This window comes from Rattus rattus, chromosome 11 (genome assembly GCF_011064425.1).
Source record: "Rattus rattus isolate New Zealand chromosome 11, Rrattus_CSIRO_v1, whole genome shotgun sequence".
Classification (NCBI taxonomy): Eukaryota; Metazoa; Chordata; class Mammalia; order Rodentia; family Muridae; genus Rattus; species Rattus rattus.
In genome coordinates, this window is record NC_046164.1 from 88,804,750 (window position 1) to 88,828,946 (window position 24,197).

The window sequence follows — 24,197 nt, forward strand, 5'->3', positions numbered from 1 at the left end:
CTTGTGTGGATAAGGTTTTTTTTAAAAGAGTTTTTTAAAGACCTGGTCTCAGATATACCAGGCTGGTCTAAAGGTTGCCGTGTAGCTGAGGATATCCCTAAACGTCCTATCCTCCTGCTCTGTCTCCTCAGGGGTGGGGCTCCAGGTGTGCACTATTGTGCTTAGTTTGTTAAAGTGTGGGGTTTGAACCTGGGGCTTTTGAGCATGCTGGGAAAGCACTGAGTTGAGCTGCGTCCTCATTAAGATGTTTTTTGTTTTCCGAGACAGGGTCTCACCGCATAGCCCAGGCTGGCTCAGACGGCTCTCCTGACTCAGCTTACAGAGTGCTGTGGCTTTCGGCCTACAGGTCTGCCGTACTGCACTTGGATCGTTCGTCTTATGTCCGTCATTCCTGCGCTGATCGGCATCACTGCTGTAAGTAATGCCTTTTCACACCTGCCAAGTCGTTCCTCACTGTGAATGGTTGGCATTCCAGCTAGCTCCAGGTACAAAGCAAGATGCACTTGGAAGATTTGTTCTTCTATGACTAGGAAGACGGTTTGAGTAAGGAATTCTCTGTTGAGTCAGCCACTGAACTGGAACAGAGTCTTTTATTAGCTATGTTGAAGTGATTCAGGGCTGCAGTCACCTATGGGTGTGAAGGCAGCTCGTTCCTGGACTCCTTTGCGCTCCGCAGGGGCAGTCACCGAGTGTCGTGTGTTGTGACTTCCGAAGCAGCGTGCGTAGAGACGGCAGGGGATGGTCTGGCTGAAGTAATTCACCTGTGGGGCGTCGAGCAGAAACTGTACAGTTGGTCAATCTGATTATAATTTCCATGCTTCGGATGTTCCTAGTCTTTTCATGTATGTCTCTAAATGGTTTATAAGGAGAATGTCAGATTGCTAAACATAAAGGAAACAAAAGATCCAAATAGCCAATTTTAGAATTTGTGTGCGCACGTGTACATGTGCATGTATGAGTGCATACATGCGCAAGCCAGAGCGTGATTCTCTAGGTGTCTTTCCTAATGGGCTCTCTCCACTTTTCGTGACAGAGTCTCTCACTGACACTCACTCATGTGTCAGCGAGGCGGGCTGGCTGGCAGGCCTTCTGTTCTAGGACTTCCGGCATGCGCTGGCCTTGTACGTGACTACTGGGGACCAGACTCAGCCTGTGTGGCCAGCACTGTGCTGAGTCCCCCCGTAAAGTGTTTAAGTCAGGAAGGGGACTAAGAATGAGTGCGATGCAAGCGGGAGTAAAGTGCGGAAGTGAATTAGTGTGATAATAAAGAGTGAGTGAGCGTGTCCGTTAGTTTGGTTTGTGTTGTGCTCCTGTCCCTCATGCCTGTTGCTGTCAATAGCGAGTTGACTGCTTTGCCTTATATAAACATTTGTTTCCATAAGCAAAAGCTATGAATGACATAGTTCAGAGGGTGCTTGCAGGTGTCCATTACTATGTGAAGCCGTAAGACTGGTTACAGCCATTTTCAAGCTATGTCTGTATATTTCTGTGAAGGCTTTGGCATCAGTCTCTGGGGTTCATCTCAGGAGGAACTAGGGCAGCCATCAAGGTTCTTGGGTGTTGTGAAATAGTCTTACTTGTTGGAGGCGACCCTGGCAAACTTGAAGTGCTGCCATGTTTCTGTGCTACTGTTGTTGTGTCTAACTATAAAATGAAGGAAGTGCTAATGACACTTCCTACTTATTTAGCAGATTCTCCTCCTTCAGAGGAGTTGGCCAGTATCAGGCAGCACCCCAGCCTGCTTCTGTTTGTAATTCCTGTCGTGTGATGTTGTATAAAACTCTACTTGTTAGCTTCGCCTTTGTGCTCCTCTGCAAACTGTAAAATAGCATCTGCTGTTCCCGCTCCCATTTCTCAGATGCTGACAATAAAGCCCATCTCAGCTAAAGTATTGAGCCAAGGCTTTGCTCCAGTCAGCGAGAGCCAGAGCAGAAACATGGGACTCCCTGGCTTCCTCTTGTTGCTGACCCATTCTTTCTCCCTAGTTTAGATATCCTTAGAAAGTAAGTGTGTGGGGTTGGGGATTTAGCTCAGTGGTTAGAGCGCTTGCCTAGGAAGCGCAAGGCCCTGGTTGGGTCCCCAGCTCCAAAAAAGAACCAAAAAAAAAAAAAAAAAAAAAAAAAAGAAAGTAAGTGTGTGCTCAGCACTGATAGCATTCCCATGTCTCTTAAGTGTGTAAGCGTTAGGGTTTAGGTGAGTCTCTGAAGCAGGCTCATCCCAGGTTGTAAGCATCATCCACTTCCTGGTCTTGATCGGATTGCTGCCCCAGAAGTGGTGGGGGGCTTGAAGGAAGTTATGGCCATGGCCCATTTTCCTCTTGCCCTTCTAACCGGCAACACAGGTTGCTTTCTGTCAGGGAATTTCATGAATGGGCGGATGTTCATAAGCCATATTTTTCCTTCCTAGGAAGTAAGAAATGTAACAAAATCTCTCCCTCAGTGGACTCGGTTAGCGTGTGGTGGTACATGAGCGATTGCTTCCTGAACTGAGTATAAATTTAGCCCTAGCGACTCTTCAAAGTTGTTATAAAACTAAAACATGATCACCAGACCAAAATATATACCTGCTTTGAAGTTTGTTCATAATTCTCCTTAGTGAATATTTGCAGAACCTGGAGGAGGGTTCTGTAAAGGCCAGAATGTCTGCTTTAAGAAGTCTCCCCACGGTTAAATAAAGGATGAAGTTTGTGTGACAGTTCTCTACTTCTGTTATTGTAGTGAACAACAACAAAAGTGAAAGTTGTGTTTAGATCGGTTTGCTTAATGTCAGTGATGTGTGAAAAGTTAAGTGTGGTGCACACACACCAAGAGATCCTATCGTGTTCCCGAATATGACTCAGTGTACGTGTACTTGTGCCACATAGAGTCCATTTTTGCTCACATGCAGCAGGGAGCCTGGCCCTTGCCACCTTGGGCTCGGTGGAAGTTGGCAGCCTGCGTCCTGTAAACAGCAGCCTGGCGTCACCTGGGATGTGATAGGACCCATCCCAGAGCTGTGGAGGGCCTGGCCGGGATGTGATAGGACCCATCTCAGAGCCATGAAGGGCCTGGCTCTCTTCTGGTGCACTCAAGCAAATGCAATGCTGAGTAATTGGGTAAAGTCGGGAATACTGTGGTAGCCCTTTAAAAGTTTTAAAGGTACAGTACTTGTCCTTGGATTTTCATACACATTCCAAACAACAAGCCAGCACGGCAAGCTAGACATTGGTGGCTATTCTTATTTTAGGAGTGTACCAACGACAGAAACTCAGATATAGACCCTTGGTGTCTCCCCCACTTTTGTTCTTTTTTCAAAAAAATTTTAAATTTTGTTTTGTTTTTGTTTTTATAGTTTCTCTATGCAGCCCTAACTGTCCTGGAACTCACTCTGTGGACCAGGCTGGCCTCAGACTCAGAGAGCCCTCTGCCTCTGAGTGCTGGGATTAAAGTCACACACCGCCACCCTTTGTTGTCCAGGCTGGGCTCAGACCTCTGATGTTGGAGTTACCCGCTTTATACTTTGGGTCTCCTGCCTTTTACTTGTTGAGAACCTTGTGTAGAACAGTAACTGTTAGCTGTTTGGTGCTGTCTCCTCTCCCATTTAAACTGTGGGAAGATGAGGCTCCTCCCACCATCTCCCATGCCCCCCTCTGCCCCTGTCAAGACTTCGTGCATTAAAATCATATACAGCAAGGAACCTGTAGACACGGGGATAGCTCTTTGCTACTGAGTCGTCTGAAGCTCAGAGAGTAAGTCAATACTCACCAGGGAGTAAGAGGATTTATTGATACAATGATGCCTGTAGTGGTTTGAATATGTTTGACCCAGGGAGTGTCAGTATTTGCAGGAGTGGCCTTGGAGTGGGTGTGTCGCTGTGGGCATGGGCTTTAAGCCCCCTTTCTAGGTGCCTGAAAGTCAGTCTTCTGCTAGCAGCCTTCAGATGAAGATGTAGAACTCTCAGCTCCTCCTGCACCATGCCTGCCTGGATGCTGCCATGTTCCTGCCTTGATGATGATGGACTGAACCTCTGAACCTAAGCCAGCCCCAGTTAAATGTTGTCCTAATGAGAGTTGCCTTGGTCATGGTCCTGTTCGCAGCAGGAAAACCCTAACTAAGACAGTGGCCTTATTGCTTACTCTGCCTCTGAAAGCTACGAAAAACTAAGGGTGTGAACTTAATTTCTTGCTAACTGGTGGAGACAAAAGTAAGGTTTGGAAAGTGTCCAGCATTTCTCTCTCGGAGGAAGAAGCTGAAGGGCACAGGAAAAGATGGAACGTGTTGGGGCCGGGGTGATTTATAGTCAGCAAAGTGCCTGCTGGCAAGCAAGAGGACCCGGGTTCAAATCCCCAGAACCCACATTCTGTTTCCTTTTTAAAAAATTACTGTGTGTGTGTGTGTGTGTGTGTGTGTGTGCACACGCCTACATAATTTTATGTGTACCATGGGCAGGCAGGTACCCACAGAGGTGTTTGAACCCATAGTGCTAGAGTTACAGACAGTTGCGAGCTGCTGGCTGTGGCTGCTTGGAACTGAACTCTATGGAAGAGCGGTAGTTGCTCTTAACCATTGAGCCACCTCTCCACCCCACCCGCACCCCAGAACCCACATTTCAAAAACAAACAAAAAACAAAACAAAACAAAACAAAAAACCAGGCGACCCGTGGTGTTCACAGTCTCAGGAAAGGGGAGATAGGTGGCTCCCTGGAGCTCACAGACTGCCAGCATGGCAGCCTCTGATGAACTCCAGGCCAGTGAGAGACCCTGGCTCAGAAAAACAAAACCCAAAACAAAAACAGAAAGAGTAAACAGACAGAGGAAACCGAAGAAGCAGTTTGAAAGGTGTTGACTAACTACAGTAAACTGTGCAGATGGCAACAAGAAAGCCAGGACCCCCGGCTTACTTGATTTTGAGTACATGTTTAGGGAATGTAAATTAATGTTGACTTCATTTATCCTTAACACGATGTTTTAAAATCCTATCCATTAAAAATGCAAATATAGGTCTCTGTTGTTAAAAGTCTTTTTCTAACACACGCCAGGCCCTGGTCTCCATCCTCATTCTCACATAAAACAGGGAATGGTAACACGTGCTTGTAATCAGGGCACTAGGGAGCTGGAGGCAGGAGGATTAGAAGAAGTTCAAGGCGCATGGCCAACCTTGGCGGAGACCCTTCTCAAAAAAATAAAAAAAAAAAATGCCAAAATTATTAATTTATACATTACTTTCAAAACTGAACTTTGACACGTAGTAGGTACTCAGAAAATGCGTTTAAATATAACTATCATACTCATAATTTATTAGCAACCTTAACTGGAATCTGTATAATAATTCACAGTATCCAAGCGCATTTCAGAGTAAAAGAAACCTATCTTACTGAATAACTTTACCAGAACCAAAAGGATTGTTTATTCTACATTTTATTTCTTTTAACGTGGGTGGGGGTTGGGGGTTGGGGTTGTGCTCTGGAAGAGGATACTACCAGTTTTTAAATCCATAGCGGACTGAAAGAGTAGAGGCGGAGTACACACACCCGGCCCAGACAAAGAACACAAGTCAGTGCTCACCACCTTCCACTTCTTTCTCTGAATGACAAAGAAAAGGAGCAGCAACAGCTGCCAGCCAAAGATTCATTTCAGCAGAGACCCGGTAACTGTGCAGTGCGGCTGCTGCGGGCTGGGCGTCCTCTGGCGGCTGGGGCGGGGCCTGAGTTGCTGTGAAGGGCGTGGCCACGCAGCTAAGAGCAGCCTGGAAAGTGCCCGATCCTACCTTGTGGGCGGGAGAACCCATACTTGTGCTCGTAGGATCCGTCCCAGACGACTTTAGGTGTTTCTTTATGACAAAGGGGAAAAAAAAAAAAAGATTACTACAGTGTCCCAGTTTATCATTTTATAGCAGTGGACATTTTCAGCTATGCATGCAACTGTTATAATTGTAAACAAATAGTTCTGGACGGAGGCCAAGTTAGATCACTGCAGTCGAGAGCCAAATGGTGCTTCCACTGTAATGTGTAAGCAAATGATCTTGCTGTCTGACCCACAGTAGAACACAGAAAATTTTAATTTTAATCCTTAATTAAGTAAGATATTATATTAAAACTATTAAATACTATTTTTGAGAAAAAATACAAGTAATATAAGAGATTTGAATGATTTTTTAAATTTTCTTTCCCATTTAAAAAAAAAATATAAGGTGTCATGGTGTGTGTGTGTGTGTGTGTGTGTGTGTGTGTGTGTGCACGTGTGTGTGTGTGTGTGTGTGTGTGTGTGTGTGTGTGTGTGTGAGAACAGCTGTCAGGAGTTCATCTCTTTCTTGGTGGGTTCTGGGGACTGAGGTTGTCGGGCACGCACAACCATTGTGCCTCTCCACCGAGCCCCTCCCGGGCCCCCTGCAACATTACAGTTTTAAGTGCTCTCAGAACGTTTTCCTGTATAAACACTTCAGCAACAGCTGCTTTGTGAAGTATTGTCTTCCTGTTTTAGAAATGAGATCCTAGGGTTCTAGATTTACAGCTTGTCTAGAACCACACTGCTCCAGAATCCCCTCTGCTATTCTGGGAACCAGCTCATGGATAACCTGACTTCCTAGTCCTCCCTTCCATCCACAGAAAGCCACAGTCCACCTTGGTGGCCATTTCATGTCAAGTGGCAGCATCTTGGTTAAACTTTGACCTTAACAATGGAATAAAAAGAGGGCCCATGCCACTTCTCGGAGTAAACGTAGGGGCCATTAGAGGTTTTCATGTTGGCCAGGCAGTGGTGCTGCATGGCTTTAGTCCCAGCACTTGGGAGGCAGAGGCAGTTGGATCTCTGAGTTTGAGGCCGTCGAGGTCTACAGTGATTTCTAGTATAGCCAGGGCTACACAGAGAAACACTGTCTTGAAAAATTAAAGAAAAAAATAAAAGGGAAAGGGAAAAAAGAGTTTTTTATGTTTACTTTTAGTGGTAGACATGAACCTAAGGCCTGTTAGCAAGTTTTCTACTGTTGATCCTCAGTCACTCCACACTCGGCTTTAAAACGGGTTGTTTTTGACATTTATTTTTATTTTATGTGTGTAAATTGTCTGTGTACCACGTACCACGTATATATGCCTGGTACTTACACAAGCCAGAAGAGGTTGTAGGATCCCATGGAACACACACACACACACACACACACACACACACACACACACACACACACACACACACACGTGCATGCGTAGAAGCTTCAGTTAAGTACATGGGCTCTGGTAGGCCCAATCCCTCAGCCCTTTCTTGTGAAGGGGTCCCCTGGGAGCTAAGTTTCCTCAGCTTTCTGCAGGCGTCCCTGTGAAATGTGAGCAGCCTGCCATGCTGCGTTTGGGTATTGTGGGAAATGGCCCTAGTGCTAAGTGTTCTGCCGTATGAAAGCCTCAGAAGACACATAGGAGGCAGCCCATCTTCCTAAGTATGGCGGTCTAATTCTGGCACTTGGGAAGCTGGAGTGGGAAGATCTTGAGTTTGAGATCAGTTTGGGTCACCTAGTGAGTTTTAGGCTAGCAACTCCTGGAATTGACTTTGCAGCTGAGCCTGGCCTTGAACCTCTGACCTTTCCTCTACCTCCTGGGCACTTTGATTCTAGGCAAGTGCCACCATTCCCAGCTTTCAGTATTTTAAATGAGAAAACCATGCTTCTCATGTTTGCTATCAAAGCTCTGATGCTGGCCTGTCATTCCTGGGAATGCATTTCTAAAGAGCCAGTGTCGGCAAGCAGTATAGCTTTCAGGAGCTCTGGTGACCCTCTGGAGATGTGCCGCACCACTTGGGTGGTCTCCAAGGTGCACCGACTTGATAGAGTATGAGGAACAGATCAAGTAATTACAAGTTCCGTCCTACAAGAGAACACTTTGCCAATATCCTCACAGAATATCACATAATCCCACCCTGTGTCTCTTGGTAGATTCTTCCAGAGTGGAGCCAACAACGTTGTGTAAAAGGCCAGTCACTGCACGACACGTTCAGATATACACAGAATCAGATGGGTTACACATCTCAGAGGCAGCCTGGCATCCAATAGGACATACGGAGGAAGCTTGTTACATGCTTAGAGGAAGAGTATTTCTCTTTAGTTTAAAAACCAGTGCTTCGTTTCCTGGCCTGGTTTAGAGTACGCTCAACTCTGTCTTTGTTCCTACTGTATAGAAACCAAATGTACAGCTTTCATTCTCTCCTATCTCATGGCCTCCACTGCCGTGAACTGCAAACACCTCAGCAGTACCCAGTTATTATCCAGGGACCCTGCCATCACAGGGCCGAAGAACTGGACAGAGTGCTTTGGGGTTTTCTTAAAAAAACAAAAACCCGGGCTGGGGATTAAGTTAAGGGGTAAAGCGCTTACCAAGAAAGCGAAAGCCCTTGGGTTCGTTCCCCAGCTCCGAAAAAAAGAACCAAAAAAAAAAAAAAAAAAAAAAAAAACCCAGCTATTCTTTTGGCAGTGGTCTCTGTATTACCTGTCTGCTACCTCATGATTCCAATCAGTACAGAGGCAGAAAAAGACTATTATAAATAGTGTATATATAGTATATATAGTGTGTATATAGTATAGTATAGTATATATAAATGGTATATATACAGTATGGTATATATAAATAGTGTATATATAGTCTAGTATATATAAATAGTGTATATATAGCCTAGTATATATAAATAGTGTATATATAGTCTAGTACATATAAATGGTATGTATACAGTCTAGTATATATAAATGGAGTACATACAGTCTAGTATATATAAATAGTGTACATACAGTCTAGTATATATAGTGTATATATAGTCTAGTATATATAAATGGAGTACATACAGTCTAGTATATATTAATGGTGGATATACAGTCTAGTATATATAAATAGTGTAATATAGTCTAGTATATATAAATGGTGTATATATAGTATAGTATATATAAATAGTATATATACAGTCTAGTATATATAAATAGTGTATATATAAATGAACTTTGCTAAAGAGACTTTAAAGTTTACCCTCAGATGTCTTTTATTTAATTTTATTAGTGAAGACCAAAATGGAATTTGGTTTGAGTTTTATTGCCGTGAAAGAGACACTATGACCAAGGTACCTCGTAAAGAAAAACACTTAATTGGGGCTGGCTTACAGTTTCAGAGTGGCAGATCAGATATTCTGAATATTAGATATTTACATTACGATTCATGACAGTAGCATTACAGCTATGAAATCACCACAACATGAGGAGCTCTGTAAAAGGGTCTCAGTACTAGGAAGGCTGAGACCACGGGCTAGGAAGATGTGAGGGTTGTGTGGAACCATGGCAATATGTGTTTGCAGCCATATGGCTATTAAGTGGGAAGCATTTCCCTAGATAAGAAAGAGGTGGTGGGGGTTGGGGATTTAACTCAGTGGTAGAGCGCTTGCTAGGCCCTTGGTTCAGTCCCCAGCTCCAAAAAAAAAAAAAAAAAAAAAAAAAAAAAAGGGGAGGAAATCCCTATAAATATATGTTATAGCAATTTGAAGGTTCTAGTGCCTTTCAGATGCCTAAACAGAGACTTGTAGTAAATAATGCATTTTGCATTGAGGCATGTGTGTATACACAAGTTTGACTGAAAAGAAAAAAACTGCGAATCAATACTCACCCCATTGTGTTCTGGGCACTGTGGTCTTCACCGATACTGATCGGTGGTGGTCGGTAAAGATAACGCTAATGGTAACCTACCCTGCTGATCTCACAACTTGTTTCTGTAGTTTGAAAAGTTCTGTGCTAGACATTAAGAGTGGAATTAAGTTCCATGTTCAGCTGGTATCTTGTGGGCATTTTTTTTTTTTTTTTTGGTTTTTTTTTTCGGAGCTGGGGACTGAACCCAGGGCCTTGCGCTTCTTAGGTAAGCGCTCTACCACTGAGCTAAATCCCCAGCCCCTATTGTGGGCATTTTTGAATTGAAGAAATGACTGTTGTGCAGAGATGCTAGCTTGTCAGAGAGTGATGCGTGACACCATTGTCCTTCTGAGTTTCTGTAGTGATGTAACAGCACCTTTTCCTACTGAGGAATATTCTGAATATTGCTTTAGATTTCATTTTTATGTTTATGGGTGTTTTGTCTGCTTGTACGTATATGCACCATGTATATACTAGGTGCCCTTAGAGGAGGCCAAAAGAGGGCATCTAGTTCCCTGGAAATGGAGTTACAAATGCTTGTGAGTCACCATGTGGGTGTTGGGAGCCAAATCCCAGTCATGTGCAAGAGCAGCAAGTGTCCTCTCCATCCCCCTCCCCAAAATACAAGTGTCCTGTGCTGCCAGCCTCCCCTCCCCACGTACTGAGACACAGAGGTGACACATACCCACCCCTACCCCAGCCTGCTTTCTGTTCCTGCACAGCTTTCTTGAAATGGCAACAAGAGTGATAGCCAACTTGTCTGACCACAGCTGTGCTTCAAGAAGATGGGTGGTCTCTAACTTATCTTCTGTGGAAGCATTTGGATCCCTAACTTTCCATCTATTTAGCTGCACTGACAGACGATATGGAAGCTTGGCAGTCATGACTGTAGGAACAGAGGATACAAGGAGGAGGAGGAGGGTGCAGGGAGGAGGAGGGTGCAGGTAGGAGGAGGAAAAGGGAACAGGGAGGAGGTTGTAGGGAGGAGGAGGGTGCAGGGAAGAGGATTGGGAGGAGGATGCAGGGGAGGAGGGGAGGGGGAGGAGGGTGCAGGAAGGAGGAGGGGTGGGGAGGAAGATGTAGGGAGGAGGAGGGTACAGGGAGGGGAGGAGGGGGAGGAGGAGGATGCAGGGGAGGAGGAGGATGCAGGGAGGAGGAGGAGAAGGGGGGGGGGAGGGGGGGGTAGAGGATGCAGGGAGGAGGAGGAGAAGGGGGGAGGGGGAGGAGGAGGAGGGTGCAGGGAGGAGGAAGGGGAGGAGGAGGGGGAGGAGGAGGATGCAGGGAGGAGGAGGAGGAGGTGCAGGGAGGAGGAGGGGAGGAGGAGGGGAGGAGGAGGATGCAGGGAGGAGGAGGATGCAGGGAGGAGGAGGGTGCAGGGAGGAAGAGGATGCAGGGAGGAGGAGGAGAAGGGTACAGGGAGGAGGGGGAAGAGGATGCAGGGAGGAGGAGGAGGAGGGTGCAGGAGGAGAGGTAGTCTCTTGCTGCTCACAGTCAGAGACTGTGGAGCTAACTGTCTGATTAATATAGGAGGAGGGAAAGGTTTCCCAAGCAAAACATAGCAGGCATTGATCAGAACAGGAAAGATGGATAAATATGACTAGTATTGATTAATTTTTATTCATTGAAAAACAGATCGAGGAAAGTATTTAGAACCCACATAATAAGCAGCTTGCATTCAGAATATCTAAAGAACTACAGATGGGTGTGTCCTCGGCCTGAGTGGAGAGAGCTTGGTGTACTGTCCTGGGTTGATCCTTATGCTGCAGTTTCTCCTGCCCTCTGATCTCGTTTCACACTTAACATCTATTTCAGAGGACCTCAAAGAGCTTAAATGTGAATTGTATCTGCTACCTACCATTTTAACAAATAAAACCATTAAGTATTTCCCATTAAACAATTGTGAGCCTAGGGGTGTAGCTTAGTAGAAGGGCTTGCTCAGCATGTTTGAGGCCTGGATTCAGTGCCTGGTAGGGAAAAACCAACTAAAATATGGTGTTGATGCAAACAGTGTTTTGTTTGGTATACTTAGGATCAGCCCAGGACTTTGAGCATATTAGGGGCACACTCTAACACAGAGCCCTGACCCTATCCCTGCCTCCCCTTCCCTCGCCCCCAAGATAGGATCCTCAGCTAGCCTGGAACTCACACAATCCACCTGCCTTTGCCACTGAGTGCTGTGACTAAAGTGTGCCACTCAGCATTGCTGTGAGAATCATGTCAGTTTTCAGTGGCAAATCTGTTCAGCGTCCCTGTAGAGGACAGCTAGATAATCATACCCGATTTTCTATTCAGGCAGTTCTTTGGGTTGAAGAACATGGTGAAAATGTGGTTTCACACAGATATGTAGTTAAGGAAAGGAGGAGGAGTATTTAAATAACCTTTTAAATAGTTATGGACATCCTTTTATACTCAATTAAAACTTGAAAGGTTGGTGCAGCACAAGACCTGAAGCCAGGTCCCTGAACTCTTAATTATTTACTATAGTAGGTGTGGCTTCTCTTGAATATTGAATAGGGTTTGCTTATGACTAGGGAATATCGTCCATTGATTATTTGGAAAATACTGATTTAGTGAGTTATGCAGGATTTCCCACAGCTGACTTTCTTTATTGCACAGCATTAAAATGTCACATTGCTAACTTCTCCACTGAGGTGTCATGCTCAGGGTGGCAATTGCAAATCATCCCGAGTTTTCATTTGCACTTACAGGCCTGGATTATATGGCTGCCACCCAAACTCTCTGCCTTCCTTTCAAGTCGGACTAACCACCAGGCATATGACTGTCGTGCTGGTGAGCAGAAATGGCCCTTGCTTGACAAACGCCATCTGCTCAGAGCCGACCAGGGCGGGGGGCTTTTCAGGCCTGTGGACCTTGACTGACTCCAGTGCTTGCTATGTGAGCTCTTGTTCACCACACAGGATAGTCAGGATTCATGCTCCAAGGGAGGAGTAATACAGTAATACTTGTCCTTACCTGAACATTTGACGGTCACTGACGTGGACATGAAGGATATGCAACCGTGGTTCTCCGACCTTTGCCCGCGTGAGGCCCCAGCCCTTTTACCTGCTCAGAACTCCAACTTTGAAAGAGTACGTCAGAACTATGATCTGTCACAGTCTGACTGTGTGCCCTTGAAACTCCAACTTTGAAAGAGTAGTACATCAGGATTATGATCACAGTCTGACTGTGTGCCCCTTGAAAGAGTCTAGGGAGCCACAGGCTCTGTCTCACCCTCAGGACGCTGCTTTGAGGGCCTGCATGGCTGCTGTGCCCGAGGTCCCTGCAGACTGGGTAGGCATGCATGAGTCCCTGCAGGATGGCATGCATGCAGGAGGGCACCTTAGGGTTCTGGTGATACTGTGTGCTTTTTCATGGAAGAAACGTGTTTTGAATTACACAAACTATAAAAGAATTTTATTCGTTTTAACAACTTTCCTCGCTGTGTTATTGGGGATTCTTGGCACCTTGGTGAAGACTGCCTACACAGCCTAAACCAGTGAGCTCTAGGACACCACTCCCCACACAGCAAAGCCCAGCGCCCTTGTCTAGCTTGCAGCTACACGAGGATAATTCTTTTAATACCTGCACGCACTCTTGCACCTAAACCGGGAGCCACCACCAAAGGATGCGAGGACACTCTTCTCTCTCTCTCTCTCTCTCTCTCTCTCTCTCTCTCTCTCTCTCTCTCTCTCTTTCCTTCTTTCTTCTTTCCTTCTTTCCTTCTTTTCTTGTTTTTTGTTTTGTTTCTTTTTCAAGGCAGGGTTTCTCTTTGTTGCCTCAGCTGCCCTGGAACTCACTCTGTAGACCAGGCTGGCCTTGAACTCACAGAGATCCATCCGCCTCTGCCTCCCCAGTGCCACCACTGGCCTGAGATGATGTCCTTGATGGGAGCGCAGGAGGATGGGAAGTCCACGGCCTTCCTCACAGATCCTCCACATGTTACCATCATCTCGGCAGTGGAGACATGGAGAATAAACCTTTGCTCACGCACCTCAGTGCAGACCGAAGGCCCTGTTGGCAGCTTAGAAAGCTTCAGTGTAGTCAGTCTTTGTGTTTTCTTCTTTATTATATAGCACAGGCTGACCTTGAACTTATGGCAATCCTGCCTTAGCCACCCACCTAAGTGCTTAACATTACAGAGGCTCCACACTCACTTCTGTTTTGATTTAAAACTTAGGAATTGTTCTTGTTAGGAGCTGGAGAGCTGGCTGCGTGGGGAAAGTGCAAGCACGAGGACCCAAGTTCAAATCCCCAGCATCTGCATAAAAAGCCTGGGATGTCAGTGCATATTTGAAGTATTTGGAATTCTAGCCCCAGGAAGGCAGAGACAGGAGGACCCTTGGACTTGCCATCTTGCCATTCTGACCAAATTTAGTTCCAGATTTAGTGGGCGAGACTCTGACTCACAAAATACGGTGATGAGTGCTTTACTTGATGAGAATGCCTGACGCTGACTCTAGCCTCCACAGTTCTCATGCTCGAATGGAGTCACCCATGGATAGGTAACATTTGAGGCTAGGAAGGCCCTGTATTTCCAACCAGGACCCAGATTACTTTCAGTGAGTACTTTCCTTATTAACCCCAGCCATGATATCATTTGTAAGCATATGGTCTTAGCCCGAGTGTTTGACACGTTAAATATAGCAGAAATCCAAATGAACCTGCGAACCCTGCCTTTCCTAATGCGTCGGCATCGTAAGCAGCCCCTCCTTACAAATGCCTGTGTCTCTTGCCCCAGGTGCCCCTCCAGCCAGGCCTGGGCTGCAGCTGCAGAAGCCACTGTGGTGGCCAAGGGAGTCAGAGTGGGTGTGGGGGAAGGGAGGGGACTCCAGAGAGGACTGCATCCTATCACATTGCAGTCCTGCCCTCTCGCTCAGCCCTGGGGTGCTCCTGCTCTCCTAATTCACCCTTGTCACATGCTGACTGACGTGTGCGTAACCGAACTGCATGACATTTGGAGCAGCAGAGCTTTGCTTTTTTGTTGTTGTTGGGTTTTGTTTTTATTTTTTGAGGTAAGGTCTTGCCCAGGTTGGTCTCTAACTCCAAGCAAGTCCTTCTGCCTCAGTTTCCTAGGTGCTGAAATTATAGACATATACACTATGGTGTGCAGCCTAACACAAGGCCTTAACTTACAGCAAAGAGGTTATGTCATAGACCAGGAGGCAGAAGTGGGGATATACCACTTTCCAGCCCTGTGACCTTCAGACAGTTTGCTTCAACTTCCAAATTAAGTCTCATTTACTTTCTAAAAATGGGAGCTTTTGTACCTGCCTTTCAGAATACCGTTCAGCTTATCCACCCTAGTGAGCCCTCAGACCAGAAGAGAGTGTATAACTGACTATGCAGTGTAGATCACTCTAGACAGTGCTTCGTCTCGGGCATCTGGTTGAGTCTGTTCCCTGGAGCACCTGGCATGGTGAAGGCCGCAGGGAACGGTTAGCATGTGGATGCTGGGGCAAAGGGCAGGTTGAGGTGGGGAGCCCAGGAGATCAGGGCATCACATGGACCTAGGAAATGAGGGGCAGGGCATTATAAAGGTGGGGTGGATGTTTTACCTGTGATGAGCCCTGTGCTCGTTGTTGCTGGGATCAGAACTATTAACGAGTACCATATGTGTATATCCATCACACATTTAATCAACCAGAGAAATTAAAACTAAAACAAATCGCATGTCTGGGCCCTTCTAATCTGTTAGTCTGAACCACTTTCTCCTCCTAGGTGACCTTCTCTTCCTCCTCCATAGGGCCCCACAAAGCAGATAAGCCTTGAACTCAATGTATAGTAGCCAAACAGGCCTTAAATGTGATTCCCCTGCCTCCGTTTCCCAAGTGAGTTTCTATTAGCAAGATCCAGCAGCAGTGGTCAGGGCTGAGGACCTTCTGAAATATGTGTGAGCTAGAGGAAGCCTATTGTAAAGGTCAGCCCAGACCTCACCTGTTCAGACTTCTACACAAATGGAGCTCCATCCCCACTCCTCATGTGTGGTCTACCTTCCCGATGACTAAGGGAGGTAGGAGAGATGCTACTATTAAAGCTCTTAAAGTAGAGAGATTTAATCACAAGTGGCCACAAGATGTCCAAGGTACCATGCGTGCCACTAGACGTTTTATAGAATGCCAATGTAGAACAGTGCCAGCAGGGAAGTCCTTTTGAAGCACATACCTGTTGAACTGGATTTTCTTAGACTTAGTACTACTGTGTACACCTGTAATTTTAGCACTGGAAAGCCTAAGGTCAGCCTGAGCTATTTATAATAAGATCTTGTCTTGAAACACTAAAGCAAAACACGGGGCCCAGCAACGGTGTATATATGCCCTTACCTTCTGCACTCTGGAGGCAGCGACTCTCTGTGAGTTCCGGGCCAGCTTGGTCTACATAGTGAGTTCAAGGTTAGTTGGGGTTCCATAGTGAGATCCTGTCCCAGATAGCATCTTGGGTTATAGAGATGAGAAGGGAGAAGCAGATCAGAGAGGGGAATGTGGTAGAGAAAGCCTTCATGATGGGACACCTCAAGGCAATACAGTAATTGCTTTTCAGTGGTGTTGAGTAGAGAGATTCTAAATTTAAAGGGGGTTAAACAAAACAAAACAGGTGCAGCAGGTGAGGGAGCCTTCAACTTGTGTTAAGGAATTTGACAAGTTGGTGCAGACACAGAGAGGAAGATGATGAGCAGACTCAGGGGAGGTGTCTTTCTGTAGACAGAGGACTGGGAGCAGGCTTCTGTGTACATATTTTTCTGAAGAAAAGGCTGTGTGAACGTGGGGTGGGATGGAGTGTGGTAGCCACGGCATGTGTGGACCTCAGACAGTGTTTGTGGTGGTGGGGCAGTGTGGTGGGCTGTGGACAGTGGCTGTGAAGGAGGGGTGAGCCTCGGACAGTGGCAGTGGGTGATGTGCAGATGACTGGATGAGAGTAGGTGTTGGGTCATAGGACTGAAAGCTCATTACTCTAGTCTACCCACCCTTGCACAGCGCCACCATGTTAGCATGCAAGATTTTGCTGGCCAGATTCTATCACCATTTGGAGTGTGCGTGTAGAGAGAGAGAGAGAGAGAGAGAGAGAGAGAGAGAGAGAGAGAGAGAGAGAGAGGAGGGAGGGAGGAGGGAGGGAGAGAGAGAGAGAGAGAGAGAGAGATGCAAAATAGCCAGTTGAGATTAGATGTTGACATTGTAGTCCTCTTGTAACTCCTGACTCCTCTGTCTGAATTCTTCTTTAAATTTCATCTTCCCATTGTCAGACTTTTTTGGGGGATGAAAGGAACCCTTTGGGAGAGTATAAACACAGTTCCATGTAGGAGCACAGAGCATGCTTTATGTGTAAGTAAGAAGAATTTTTGTCGTGAGCCATGCATGCAGTGACCAGACCAGCCTCTCTAGATGGCGAGGAGGATGTGGGCGTGTGCTGCCTGGCTGGCCTTGGCCCAGGCCGTGTAGTGATTCCTGTGACTCCCACTCAGCGTGAGGCCGAGGATGGGAAGAACCAGTAGTGCTGCCCTGCACGTGACACCGTTACACAGACCCTGGAGTGGAGTCTGACGTGTGAGATCAGGGTGGCATGGTGGCCTTCCCTGGGGAGCCTTCCCTGCGTCAGAGATTGAGAAGTCTGTGCAGTGATGGTGAAAGACAGGAGGACATTGAAGAAGTTGCCCAGTCACAGCCCCTCAACCCCTGAACCTTCCCTGTTTGCCCTCATGCAGGTGTGATTTTATGTAGATACACACTCATGTGTATACAAACATAAAAGACGATGTTCTGTCCCAGAATGTGCACTTGAACTTATAATAATCATCTTATTGTATTTCAAGATCATTCTTACAATAGAAGTTAATGTTAGAATACTTCCATTGAGCGAACACCCAGTCAATCAAGCCACCCCTAACGTTTCCAGGTTTATAGCCTATTACTAAAGCTCTACATCTGTGTAAAGTTAAAAGCTTTTACTTCCTCACAGTGTGTGCCTCGCTGGCTCAGTCATATTCACACGTTCAGCATGTTTTGAAATTTACACTTGGGAGGTCGAGGCAGGAGAGTAGCCATGAATTCAAGGTCAGGCTGGGCTACAGAGTGAGACCTTGTTTCCAGGAAGAACTAAGGGAGGGAAGGGTAGACAGAAGGATGGACAGAAGGACGGACCAGCCCAGTTTTATTTCAGCTGACATACACCGACCTGAAAAATGAAAGTGCAGTTTTTCCGTAAGCTGCGAGCTCTCTTGCTTTCAGGTGGATCCTTCCCCAATGATGGTTTTCTGTTTGTTCATGGCATAGCTTTGTAAGACTGCAGTAAGCTCCACGTTGTAGCATAACTCCCCGACTGTCTGTCCCTCCAGCCTGTCTGTCTGCTCCCAACTGTCTATCTCTCCAGCCTGCCTGTCTGTCCTGCCAGCCTGCCTGTCTGTTCCTCACTCCGGCTTTCCTTTCCCACGCAGGACCTGCTGGTCTACCTTAGCTGCCTCCAGTTCTGCATGAGTCAAGTGTACACTTGTCACCCTGGTGTCTATAACGCCAATGAAACATGCCTTTGCCATCCTGAACACAGCAGAGGAAGGGCCCTACAGCTCCTTCCTCACCCGGATTTACCTGATTAAAACCTTACTCTCTCTTAAAGCCCGCCAGTTGAAGCCCTACTAGTGAGGGCAACCAGCCGTAGGCCTAGAGATGCTTAGGCTGGATTTGCACCTGCAGCTCAGTGCTTTCAGCTTGAGGAAGGCCTCTTGGTGGGTGGACTTCTGCCCTGGAGATGGGAACTCATCGCTTGTGAGGAAAGCTGCAGTTGCACACGTAGCAGTCATGGCACAGGGTAAGTGGTAAGTCAGTGTTAGGAGGGAGAGGAGTAACAACGGTGCAAGCTTTGTGCTCTAGCAGGTGGAAGGCAGAGCCTCCTCCTCTTTCCAAACCATCTCCAAGTTGCTGGATTCTCCAGCCCTGATCTCCAGACAGGCATGACGAATAGGGCTACCTTATCAATAATCTAAGACATAAATGTCAGTGCATTTCTAGATAATGGGCACAAAGCTACAGCCGGTGTTCATTTAGCGTGCATTATGTTCTAACTACACAACCAGGCTGCCCTGTGAACTGTACCACTCATACCCCAGAGGAAACACTAAGACACAGGGAAGTTAAGTGACTTGTCAAGGTCACACAGCTAAGAGCCCACTCTCACCTGCCTATTGTGGGACTTGTCATTCCACTGCTAGCTGCCTACTGTGTGACTTATTATTGCACTGTGTCACGGTATCATTGGCTGAGTTATTCCATCACCATCTGCCTTGTCAGCACTGTCTCATTTAGTGCTGTGGACAATTCTTCATATTCCCTACAGCACCTAACAAGTACTCCCTGCCTAGGAGAGGTCCAGCAAATAGTGCTTGGTTGAGCATAGCAGATCCGGCTGCAGGCACTTACCTGACTGAGCAGCTCTCCTCTGGTGGACATCTCCAGGCTCGTTTTGCAGTTCTTTGATTTGCCCTCTTAGCTGCCTTCAGGAGCCTTGCCTTACAGAGAGGTCTTTGTTTTGGAGGAGACATGGGACTTGGTAGGGACTCTGGAGGTATGAGGCATCTAGTGGGCTCTGATGGAGAGAGGCCTGGCTGAGGAAGGGCTGGCCTCTATCCCTGCTGCTCCTACTGTGTGGCTGAGCTGGCAAGAAGCCCTGTGGCTGGTGCTGTGGGCATCGTCATGTGAGAGACTGATGCCTCCTGTCTCCTTAGCTTCTTCTGCCCTGGCTGCATCATGAGGGAGAGAGAATACCCTCATCCTCTCCTTTTGTCTTCCCACACTGGCTTCCCTGGATTTTTACACTATTCCCTGAAAGCCCACTTAGTATTCTTCAAAGGGAAAAATTAGGTCTGCAGTCATCCTATGTTACTCATAATATTAAAATTGAGAGATTTAATCAGAATTATTCTTGCTAAGTAGTCTGAAATCTTGTTTTATAGTGATCATTGTTTTGGTTTGATATTAACTTTTTGAGTCTTGTTTCTTACAACCCTTCTTTATTATTCCTTCACTATATGCTTATTATGTGTAGTGGCTTGAATGAGAATGCCCCCTGTGGACTCATATATTTGAATGCTTGGTCCCCAGATAGTAGAACTGTTTGGGAAGGATTAGGAGGTGTGGCCTTGTTGGAGGAAGTGTATCACTGGAGATGGGCTTTGAAGTTTCAAAAGCCCATGCTAGGACCAGAGTCTATCTGTGTCTCTGCCTTTGGATCAGGATGTAAAATTCTTACCTGCTGCTCCAGCACCATGCCTCCCCACCACAGACTAACCTCTTAAAATTGTTAGCAAGCCCCCAGCTAAATGCATTCTTTTATAAGTAAGAGTTGCCTTGGTCATGGTATCTCGTCACAGATGTAGGACAACAACTAAAAAGGTAAAAGTGTAGAAGAATTTGTTAAAAAAATAAAAACAAGGCTTTATTTTGCTACTTGGATAGTCACTTTAAACATTTTGATAACTGTGCTTCTTGTTTTTATGCAGTACACATGCTCACAAAGTTAGATACCAGCTATATATACTGTGTCTTAGTGTTATTCCATCGTAGAGGTACAAGCATTGTTCTTGTTTAAGAGCGATAGAAGTGTTCTGCTGATGTCACCATTGGCATTTATTGTGACACGTTTCTTAGGATCTATACAGCCTTCGACCAAAACTCCATTTTGGATTCTGTGTCATGGAGAAGAATGACTGGAAGAAAACAATCTGGGGTGGGAGGGTTCCGGGGTGGCGTCCTCTGTGATGTCAGGCGCTGGCCTCCACCCTGCCACTCGAGTGCTGCTACCGAACACGACGCTGGCTCTGGGCTGTGCATTGCTGTGTGAGGTACTTGGTTCTATACCCCTCGCTTTTCCATACGCCTTGCCAGATTGGTTTCCTGACCATGACCTCGCAGCTCAGCGTTTCCTCCTCCCTCCCCTGGCTCCGGCCTCACTCTTGTCAGTGGGAACTTCTTCCCCCTGACTCCCAGGGCAGTTTTGTGGTAGCCAGAGCCACAGTCGGGAGGGTCCTGATCTTCCTGGTCTCCTGAAGTCCTTTTAGAAAAGGACGTTTAAGGGGTGTGGGCTCAGCTGCAACATGACACCGCCGGGCAGTTTAAACTTGTCTTTCTGTTCTGCACAGCAGATGTTGGAGGAGGAAACTTGGTTTTTTTTCTCATTAATCCTGGCATGAGCTTTGCCCATAAAGATCATTTTCAACTCTTACCTGATATGTATAATCTCACCACCTTGTCCAGCCCTGACCGCTCTCCCCTGGCTGGAGTTCTGAACTTCTGTGTACTTTGAAGACATCTTTGAGAAGTGTTGTTTGTCGCTTTAAGCCCAGCCTCTCTTAAATAGACCTCATTGTGCTATGTGCAAACCTGCTGTGGCTGCTTGGTTTTGCTTCTTTTCTTTCCTGTGGAACCTGATACCGTCTGTCTCCTCGAGTACTAACTGTTAGCACAGGAGGGCACAGCAGAGCGGTCGGATGCAGCCTAAGCTCACAGTTGGGTCGTGTCCTGTAGATTACGAAGGGTGGCTTTGAAAACATGATTTTTAAAAGTCCTAGTCAATTAAAATTTAAATTACCTTAGGAGGATATCTTAGCAATAATCCTATAGGATACATAAATATAAATAACTTTTGTTGGAAAACATTTTTAAAACGGGACCCTGTACACACAGTAAATAGTCTATAGATTAAGGGCAAGTCCAGTCAGCAGTGGAACTCTAAAAAGTGTGTGTGTGTGTGTGTGTGTGTGAGAGAGAGAGAGAGAGAGAGAGAGAGAGAGAGAGAGAGTGTGTGTGTGAGAGAGGGGGGGAGAGAGAGAGAGAGTGTGTGTGAGTGAGAGAGAGAGAGAGAGAGAGAGAGAAAGAGTGTGTGTATGTGTGTGAGCGAGAGAGAGAGAGAGAAAGTGTGTGTGTGTGTGTGAGAGAGAGAGAGAGAGAGAGAGAGAGAGAGAGAGAGGGAGAGAGAGAGAGAGAGAGAGTGTGTGTGTGTGTGTGTGTGTGAGAGAGAGAGAGAGAGAGAGAGAGAGAGAGAGGTGTAGGTGTAAGTGTGACAGCACTGATGTGGGCAGAGGACAACTGTGAAGTCAGTTTTCTTCCAGTGTGGGTTTCTTGCCTTGGGAAGCGAGGTCAGTGGTGCTGCTGCCTTTTGCCGACAGGATAAGAGGCTGGGAAAGGAGAGTGTACTCTGCCTTGGACCCACTGAACTTAAAATATCAATATTGTCTCACAGGAAACATAGAGTCAGGCGTTAGGATTTGTAATTCTGAATATCATGAAGCTCTAGGTGGAGATATAAGCCATCAGTACCAAGTCCACAGTTGGTGTTTTGGGAGTTACACAGAAGAATATTTTAGACGACAGGGTATGGAAGTCAGCCCAAGGAGCACCTGAGGGGGTCAAGCCTCCGAGAGGCTGAGAAGCAGAAAACCTTATTGTGGTCAGTTTAAGAATTATAAGTTTATGCATTAAATCCCCTGATTCGGAAGGCTAGGCGGGAGGATTGAAAGACTGGGGCCAGTCTGGGCAGCATGGAGATTCCCTGTCTCAAGAGCAAGCACCACCCCAGCCCAAAGACCAAAACCAACAAAACAGCCAAGCAAACCTGCCTCCCAGGAAAAGGCGAAGGAAGCAGGAGCCTGAGCAGGGCAGGGCTGTGGAGGAAGTGGATTACCTGGTCAGGTTGGAAGTTAAGAGAGTGTGCTGGCTTCCATTCTCCTCGTTGAATCAGAGGAAGGAAATTAAAATTGTTTGTGGAGGGGAAGGGCCGGAGGGTCGTTCAGACATGCACACCACAGCAAACCATGGCTGTCAGATGGCAGATGGTGGAGCTGGGTCTCCTGTGTGGTTTCAGGGACCCGACTCAGGTCAGCAGGCTCCTGGGGCAGGTGCTTTATTTGACGTCATCTTGCTTGCCCCAGAAGAAAGGATTTGTGTTGTAGATAAGGAGCAGGGTCTGGGGCTGTGGAAGAGTTTGGAGTGGCTACTGAGCAAAGAGGAGCGAGAGTCCCATCGCAGTAGCATGTTTGTGGACACAGCCGGACTCGAACTCTAGAGAGCACTGGTGTGAGGTAATGGTCTGAGTCTGAGTCTGAGGCTTGAGCAGGTGGACATTTAGGGTTCTCGAGCCCTCAGATTAGCTGCCCCGGAGAAGATGAACATCTGCCAGCGTCAGAATGGCCACGTGAGGTTGTAGAAGAGAGAGGTAGGAGAGTAGAAATACCAGGTAAGGAGGAGGTCACGGCCACCAAGAGGCTCATATAAGTAAGCTGACGTCGATGACCCTGGCTGCGCGTCGGAACCACCTGAAGCACGTGCCACACTCCCCTTCAAAGCTGTGGTACTGGGACCTGAGAGCAGGACCTAGCTCAGGTGTCCCTCATTCTTGAACTCCAGATTTGCAGTAATGGAGGCAGAGGGACAGACAGACTGGAGAGTTGTTTGGGGGAGTACAGTTTCGGTCGGTCAGTAGGACTGGCTTGTTTCTGTCTGCGGCAGGAAAGGCTGGGTGCAGACTGTGAAAGTAAGTGGGGGCTGTGGGGGCCCTCCTGTCTCCCCCAGAGTGACCGTTACGGCTCTGATATTGAAGTAACGTACAGTGCTCACACATGCAGGGGTGTGATACCTAAGGCAGTTACACAGGTTTTCAAGTTATTGTGTGAAGAATTGCATTTGGTCAAAATCGCTCTTAAAATCTTTTAGGGAGGTGAGTGGTGGGGATTCCCATCATCCTCGCAGCAGCAAGGTGAAATAGTTGGGTTTTGTGTACTCATCGGTGGGAAAATGTGACTCTGCACTGAAAAGCCTTGCTCAGCCTAACTAAATATTGTCAATAAGGACAGGTCCTCTGGACACCGAGGAAGGGTCATTCTCCAGGTTTCTTTTGCAGTTCGAGCATGTGTAACTGAATTTGGGGATCAAACCATGAGAGCACACCACTCGCTGTGTTTGTATTTCTGGTGTTTGGCTGTGTGGCATGTATGGGTGTGGTGTGTGACACACGCACGCACGCACGCACGCACGTGTGGTATATAGTGAGTGTATTTTGACACACCTGTCGTGTAGCCCAGGTTGGCTTCTTCCTTGCTGTATACACAGAGATAACTTTGAATTCTGTCCTTTCTGCCTCTGCCTCCGGAGAACTGGGGCGATAGGCGTGTGCCATTGCTTCCGGAGTTGTGTTTGTATTTTTTGTTTGCACAAACTTGTTGTTGAAGTGTAGTAGTTAAGAGCCCAGTCTTTGAAACATGGTAGAGCATACCTCTAGCTTGAGCATTTGTCAGGCTGAGGCAGGAGCATGCCCAAGTTTTAAGTCTAGCCTAGGGCTGTATACTGGTTGGCAGGTCAGCTGGGCTGCTGTCACTGTTAATTTTGATTACCAATTTGCTTGTATTGAAAAACACCTAGCACATCGGTGAGGCCTATTCTGAATGTGTCTGTGAGAGCTTTCCAAAGAGGAGTAACTTGGGTGACACTCTCCCATGGGCTGAGGTCCTACACTGAACGAAAAAAGAAAAATGAGTCTCCATTGGTTCATGTTGTGTTCTGTCTGTTCCTCTGTTAGCCTGTCAAGTCAGCATGAAAATA

General features: G+C 46.7%; 1 protein-coding gene across 1 annotated transcript in view; it reads left to right on the plus strand.

Moving 5' to 3' along the window:
* Positions 1 to 271: 271 nt before the first annotated feature.
* Positions 272 to 24,197, plus strand: part of Sertad2 (SERTA domain containing 2) — an 83,699-nt gene continuing 59,773 nt past the window's right edge. Inside the window, exon 1 of the mRNA XM_032916056.1 lies at positions 272 to 414. The gene's annotated coding sequence lies outside the window, so the exon portion shown is untranslated. The remainder of the gene's footprint in view (positions 415 to 24,197) is intronic.